Source organism: Triticum urartu, chromosome 7A (genome assembly GCF_056163025.1).
Source record: "Triticum urartu cultivar PI428250 chromosome 7A, HENAU_Tu73, whole genome shotgun sequence".
Taxonomy (NCBI): domain Eukaryota; kingdom Viridiplantae; phylum Streptophyta; class Magnoliopsida; order Poales; family Poaceae; genus Triticum; species Triticum urartu.
In genome coordinates, this window is record NC_141879.1 from 500,289,682 (window position 1) to 500,297,958 (window position 8,277).

Here is an 8,277-nt window from a genome sequence, read left to right on the forward strand (position 1 = left end):
TCATAGCCACGTTCGAGGACTCGGGTACACAAAATTGAAAATGAAGCATACATATGCATGCATGCAACGTTGAGCGGAGCTAACTTGATTTCTACGGGATTTTACCTGTTCCAATGCTTGTCTAACTGAATCGCTGGGAAAGGGATATTGAAAACAATGAAAGATGTTGTTGTATACTGGTCGTGCCGGCTGGAAATCAGCTCCAAAACACGCCGATCTCCTTAACTGTAGCTCTACTGCAATTTGTATTTCTCCTTCTAATTAATCCATGGAATATGGCCCTATGGCCATCTTTTCGTCAAAAAAAAACAATGAAAGATAAATATCACGGTGCATCAATGACTCAAAGATAATAAATATTTCAATGTGACAGAAATTCAAATCATTCGAACGTAAAGTTTTGAAATAAAATAGTTCAAATTTAATTTAACTTATTTGAGTGCGTGCTTTAATTGTCCATATGAAATGTCCATGGATGCTCAATCAAATCATCCTCAAGTTGTGCATGAATTTGTGAATTGTGAATAGGACGACACAGTTCAAGAAAATCCGTGAACGTCGTTGGATTATGCTCAGGAAGCTGTATAGGGCCATTCATGTTTTGGAATTCCAGATCATGGTGAACTTTTCACCCTCATCACCCATAATCATGTTATGCATAATCACATGCACTGACATTACCTCCCACAATGTCTTCGCGTCCCATCGTTTAGGAGGTTCACGAACAACTGCAAAATGAACTTGGAGCATGCTACTTCTTGAGCTTGTGTTGGTTTTTTCCTTAGTTAGAGTGATGCAGCAAAGTAGAGATAAATATTTTCCTCATTAGAAAACCAAGGTATCAATCCAGTAGAAGGTACAAACAAGTCTTCAATCTATGTACCTGCACAAACAATCAAACACTTGCACCCAACGCGATAAAGGGGTTGTCAATCCCTTCACGGTCAATTGCAAAGTTGAGATCTGACAGAGATAGGTACAAAAGATTACTAAAATGGAAAACAAAATAAAAGTAAATAAATTACAGCAAGATATTTTTGGTTTATAGATCTAAAAATATATGATGGTAAATAGACCCGGGACCATAGGTTTCACTAGAGGCTTCTCTCTTGAAGGCAAATAATACGATGGGTGAACAAATTACTGTCGAGCAATTGATAGAAAAGCGCAAAGTTATGACGATATCCAATGCAATGATTATGCATACAGGCATCACGTTCGTGTCAAGTAGACCGACTCCTGCTTGCATCTACTACTATACACATCGACCGCTATCCAGCATGCATCTAGAGTATTAAATTCATAAAGAACGGAGTAACGCCTTAAGTAAGATGACATGATGTAGAGGGATAAAGTCAAGCAATATGATGAAAACCCCATCTTTTTATGCTTGATGGCAACAATACAATACGTGCCTCGCTACCCCTACTATGTCACTGCGTGAAGACACCGCAAGATTAAACCCAAAACTAAGCACCTCTCCCATTGCAAGAATTACCAATCTAGTTGGCCAAATCAAACCGATAATTCGAAAAGAAATACAAAGATATAAAATCATGCATATAAGAATTCAGAGGATATTCAAAAAATATTCATAGATAATCTGATCATAAATCCACAATTCATCAGATCTCGGCAAACACACCGCAGAAGAAGATTACATCGGATAGGACTCCAAGAACATCAAGGAGACCATGGTATTGAAGAACATAGAGAGAGAAGAAGCCATCTAGCTACTAGATATGGACCTGTAGGTCTGAGCTAAACTACTCACGCTTCATCGGAAGGGCAATAGGGTTGATGTAGATGCCCTCCGTGATTGAATCCCCCTCTAGCAGATCACTGGAAAAGGCCCCAAGATGGGATCTCACGGAACAGATGGTTGCGGCGGCGGAAAAATATTTTCGTGGATGCTTCTGAGGGTTTGGAAATATTTGGGAATTTATAGGCCAAGGTAGGAGGTCAGGGGACTCCCGAGGGGGCCACAAGCCAGGGATCTTCTGACTTCATCTCCAAGTCTTGTAGGTGTCTTCTGGTCCAAGAAAAATCATCACGAAAGTTTTATTCTGTTTGGACTCCGTTTGATATTCCTTTTCTGCGAAGCTCAAAAACAAGGAAAAACAGAAACTGACACTAGGCTCTGGGTTAATAAGTTAGTCCCAAAAATAATATAAAATAGCATATTAATGCATATAAAACATCCAAAACAGATAATATAATAGCATGAAACAATAAAAAATTATAGATACGTTGGAGACGTATCAGAGCACTCCAAATGCTCTCTCCACATCCTTCATAACACATTGATGGTATAATAACCCATGTTGTAGTCGTGCCCATTGATGGTGTAGTTGCACACATGAGCTTGACCCGCACACAACCTTGCAAACAATGGAAAACTGCTACAACACATTGATGAGATTGTGACACCCTGACATGCCAAAGAAAGAGTGCCTAATCCACATGTCTTGTGATGCAACTGCTTCAAGAATGACAATGGGTGTTTTATGATGGGCCTGGTATAGTCCTTGTTGAGCATATCGGTAGTTCTTCCTTTTTCACCGATGCAATACAGAGATTCAAGCATACTTGGAAATCCTTTTAATTATCCAAGTACCATGAGTCTTGTTATGTCTTCGACAATTGGTTCTCTCATGTGCTCCAGTCCAAACACCTTGACAACATCAGTAGCAAATCAAACCATGACCTCCACGCATGTGCTCTTAGATACCTGGAGGTAATTTTTCTACATCAGAGGGGCCACACAGTCCCCATTTTCATTATGAAAATGGAGTCATGAAGAGTGGTGGTAGAGACTCTCATGATGGTAGTCTCCGACCATCATAAGGCACTTGTAGGCATGGCATCCATCTTCAAGTGCATCGCCACCGCATGTGACTAGGGAGAGGAGAAGGAATTCGATGCAGAAACCGACGAGGAGGCACCGGTTGAGTCTGAGCAAAACTAAAAAAGAAGCAAGAAATATTTTTGGATTTTCTCAAAGTTTTTCAAACACACAAAAAGAAGAAAGCGAGAAAATAAATCTAACATGGATTATACAATGAAAGAGGATGAACACCGGCAACTGGAATGAAGTGTGTGAACATGAATTTAATGTCGGTGGGAAATACGTACTCCCCCAAGTAGGCTTTTTCCTAGCTTGGTAATCACCATCTGTAGTAGCAATCTGGTCCCATGTGTAAGTGCTGAGGTGGTGACCACTTGAGCTTCCCACTCCTGGGGCTCCTCCTCTGTCGATGCCTATGCGTTCCGGTAGGCGACAATGTCCTCTGGTAGGATGATTGAGGGAGTCCTGGATTAGAGGGTGTCCGGATAGCCGGACTATACCTTCGGCCGGACTCCTGGACTATGAAGATACAAGATTGAAGACTTCGTCCCGTGTCCGGAAGGGACTTTTCTTGGCGTGGAAGGCAAGCTTGGCGATACGGATATGTAGATCTCCTACCATTGTAACCGACTCTGTGTAACCCTAGCCCTTTCCGGTGTCTATATAAACCGGAGGGTTTTAGTCCGTAGGAAGAACATACAATCATACCATAGGCTAGCTTCTAGGGCTTAGCCTCTCTGATCTCGTGGTAGATCTACTCTTGTACTACCCATATCATCAATATTAATCAAGCAGGACGTAGAGTTTTACCTCCATCAAGAGGGCCCGAACCTGGGTAAAACATTGTGTCCCCTGCCTCCTGTTACCATCCGCCTAGACGCACAGTTCGGGACCCCCTACCCGAGATCCGCCGGTTTTGACACCGACATTGGTGCTTTCATTGAGAGTTCCTCTGTGTCATCACTTTTAGGCCCGATGGCTCCTCCGATCATCAACGCCGATGCGATCCAGGGTGAGACTTTTCTCCCCGGTCAGATCTTCGTATTTGGCGGCTTTGCACTGCGGGCCAATTCGCTTGGCCATCCGGAGCAGATTGAAAGCTACGCCCCTGGCCATCAGGTCAGATTTGGAAGTTTGAACTACACGGCCGACCTCCGCGGAGACTTGATCTTCAACGGGTTCGAGCCGCAGCCGAGCGCGCTGCACTGTCACGATGGGCATGATCTAACTCTGCCGCCGAACAGTGCCCTGGAGGCCGCACCCGCATCAGCTCCGACCCTTAATTCGGAGCCAACTGCGCCAATCGAGGATGGGTGGTTGGACACCGCCTCGTGGGCTGCAATCTCTACGGCGATCGACTCGAACACCAGCCCTATTCTCTACGAAGCCCGTGACTCCAAGGAGCCGGACTCCTCTCCAAACTCCGAGCCCTCCGCGCCCCTACTGATCGAACCCGATTGGGCGCCGATCATGGAGTTCACCGCCGCGGACATCTTTCAGCACTCGCCCTTCGGCGATATTCTGAATTCACTAAAGTCTCTCTCTTTATCAGGAGAGCCCTGGCCGAACTATGGTCAGCAAGGTTGGGATGCGGATGATGAAGAAATTCAAAGCCCACCCACCACCCGCTTCGTAGCCACTGTCGATGATTTAACCGACATGCTCGACTTAGACTCCGAAGACATCGACGGTATGGACGCCGATGCAGGAGACGATCAAGAACCAGCGCCTATAGGGCACTAGAAAGCCACCTCGTCGTATGATATATACATGGTGGACACCCCAAAAGAAGGCAATGTCGATGAAACAGCGGAGGATGACTCCTCCAAGAAGCAGCCTAAGCGCCGGCGTCAGCGGCGCCGCTCTAAATCCCGCCAAAGAAAAAACGGTGATTCCGGCATGGGAGATAATAACACCCCAGATAGTGCCGAAGACAACCACCTCCAGCAAGATTCAGCATATGAGGATGGAGAAGCCAGCCCTCATGAGAGAGCGGCAGATAGAGAGGTCGAGGACGATAATTATATGCCTCCCTCCGACGACGAGGCAAGCCTCGACGACGACGAATTTGTCGTGCCGGAGGATCCCGTCAAACAAGAGCGTTTCAAATGCAGGCTTATGGCCACGGCGAGCAGCCTCAAGAAAAAACAGCAACAGCTTAGAGCTGATCAAGATTTGCTAGCCAACAGATGGACTGAAGTCCTTGCGGCTGAAGAGTATGAACTCGAACGCCCCTCCAAGAGCTACCCAAAGTGCAGGTTGCTACCCCGATTAGAGGAGGAAGCACCTAAACCTACATCACCAGCGCATGATGCGGCCGACCAGCCACCCCGTGGCCACGACAGAGAGGCCTCTTGGCCCTCCACTCAAGCCGCACCCCGGCGCCGCTCAAAAAATACCAAGGCACGGGAAAATGCGCCAGACCTGCGAGATATATTGGAGGACAAGGAAAGGCAAACAAGATCGATCTACGGATCGCGTGGGCGCCCCACGGCATGAGACGGTAATCGTCACTCCGGATACAGTAAATCCGGCCGGGCCGAACACAGTAGACAAAGCTCATTTGAGTTGCGTCGTGATATAGCCCAATACAGAGGCGCCGCACACCCACTATGCTTCACAGATGAAGTAATGGATCATCAAATCCCCGAGGGTTTCAAACCCGTGAACATCGAATCATACGATGGCACAACAAATCCTACGGTATGGATCGAGGACTATCTCCTTCATATCCACATGGCCCGCGGTGATGACCTACACGCCATCAAATACGTCCCACTCAAGCTTAAAGGACCAGCTCGGCATTGGCTTAACAACTTGCCAGCAGAATCAATTGGTTGTTGGGAGGACCTGGAAACCGCATTCCTCGACAATTTCCAGGGCACTTATGTGCGACCACCAGACGCCGATGACCTTAGCCACATAATTCAGCAGCCAGAGGAATCGGCCAGACAATTCTGGACACGGTTCCTAACCAAGAAAAATCAAATCGTCGACTGTCCGGACGCAGAGGCCCTAGCAGCCTTCAAGCATAACATCCGCGACGAGTGGCTTGCGCGGCACCTAGGACAGGAAAAGCCGAAATCTATGGCAGCCCTCACGACACTTATGACCCGCTTTTGCGCGGGAGAAGACAGCTGGCTAGCTCACAGCAATAACATGACCAAGAGCCCTGGTAATTCAGATACCAAGGATAGCAGTGGCAGGTCGCGTCGCAACAAGCAAAAGCGCCGCATTAACGGCGACAATGCTGAGGATACGGCAGTTAATCCCGGATTCACAGGCTCTAAACCCGGTCAGTGGAAAAAGCCATTCAAAAGAAATACTCCGGGCCCGTCCAGTTTGGACAGAATACTCGACCGCTCATGCCAGATACATGGCACCCCCGAAAAACCAGCCAATCACACCAACAGGGATTGTTGGGTGTTCAAGCAGGCATGCAAGTTAAATGCCGAAAGCAGAGACAAGGGGCTGCATAGCGATGACGAGGAGGAGCCCCGGCCGTCGAACAACAGTGGACAGAAAGGTTTTCCCCCACAAGTGCGGACGATGAACATGATATACGCAACCCACGTCCCCAAGAGGGAGCGGAAGCGTGCGCTAAGGGGCGTATACGCGATGGAGCCAGTTGCCCCAAAGTTCAACCCATGGTCTTCCTGCCCGATCACTTTTGATCGAAGGGACCACCCCACTAGCATCCATCATGGCGGATTCGCCGCATTGGTTCTAGACCCAATTATTGACGGATTTCACCTCATTAGAGTCCTTATGGACGGCGGCAGCAACCTGAACCTGCTTTACCAGGATACAGTGCGGAAAATGGGCATCGATCCCTCGAGGATCAAACCCACTAAAACAACCTTTAAAGGCGTCATACCAGGTGTAGAGGTCAACTGTACAGGCTCAGTTACACTTGAAGTGGTCTTCGGATCTCCGGATAATTTCCGAAGCGAGGAGTTAATCTTCGACATAGTCCCGTTCCGCAGTGGCTATCACGCACTGCTCGGGCAAACCGCATTTGCCAAGTTCAATGCGGTGTCGCACTACGCATACCTCATGCTCAAGATGCCAGGCCCTCGAGGAGTCATCACGGTCAATGGAAATACCGAACGCTCTCCCCGAACGGAGGAGCATACGACGGCTATCGCAGCGGAAGTACAAGGCAGCCTCTCAAGGCAATTCTCCAGTCCGGCCATTAAACGTCTAGACACCGTCAAGCGCGCCCGGAGTAACCTACAACAAGACCGCCTGGCACGTTCCGAGCAAGCGTAGCAATGCGGCCCCAACCCCAGCCCTCGCGAACTTGCGAAACCAGTGTTGCGCGTACATAACTACGCTCTGGAAATACCATGGGCACAGGGGGAGGGGCACCATCACGGCACACCCGAAACGCGGCTTAAACCGCACTAGGGGCTGCCGATTTCTTAATTTTCTCTTATTTTCAGGACTCCATTCTTCGGAAGGCTTGTCCGGTAGTACAATTACCGCACAAACGATACAACCAGGGAAGCAGAAAGCTACGCCGCACTATGGAAGTCTAAGGTGGTCTCTATAACGAGCAGTATACCTGTTTCACATAACATTCCGCAGCTCGCCCCTGGAAAGGACATGTTAAATAGTCCCATCTTTTGCTTATTGCACTATTTGTATCGTTCTGCTTTGATCGCAGCCTTTTTAAATAAACAATGCATAGCTTCCGTCTATTAGTGCATTACTCTTTTTTACAAATATATGTTCATTAATGACATGTTGCACCCGTACACTTTGGTACGACCAATACGCCAGGGGCTTAAGTACCCCACAATACGGTGTGAGAAGTCCGAACACTTTCACAAGTGCGGCACCCCGAACTTATAGCATTATATGCATCGGCTCCGAATCATGTCTTGGGTCAATAGTTGGGTTTGCCCGGCTCCTATGTTTTGGTACCTTACGTTCCGTTATATCGGCTAAGGTAGCACTAGGAGAACTACTGCGATTGTGCCCCAGTTGAGCTGGGCTAAGCACCTCAGTAGAGAAAGCTAAAACTGACCGTCATGATGAGGCGAGAGTTGGTCGCTGTTCGAGATGTTTTCGAGTCCCTAAAGACTTATGCCGCTTAGAGCGAGGAGTCGGCTTTGTCCGGCCTAGGCGTGGATAGCGCCCCGAACTCGGTCTTCCGAACACTAGGGGCTTCGCCGAAATTTAAAATTATAGAATTCTATGGCTAAGTGAGAGTGTTCAAGCATTATAGTCCGATTGCCTTGTTCGTTGTGTTGAGCGCCTCCCTCGAAGGACCCAAGAATGGGAAAAAGAGCGCTCATGTTTATCCCGAACACCCCAACACTCGTGGCACGGGGGCAGAAGCCGACGACTCGCCATCTCTCAAATTTGATAAACGGCCGCACAGAAGGTAATAGTTTAAATTCAAAAGCGTTGCTTAGCACATA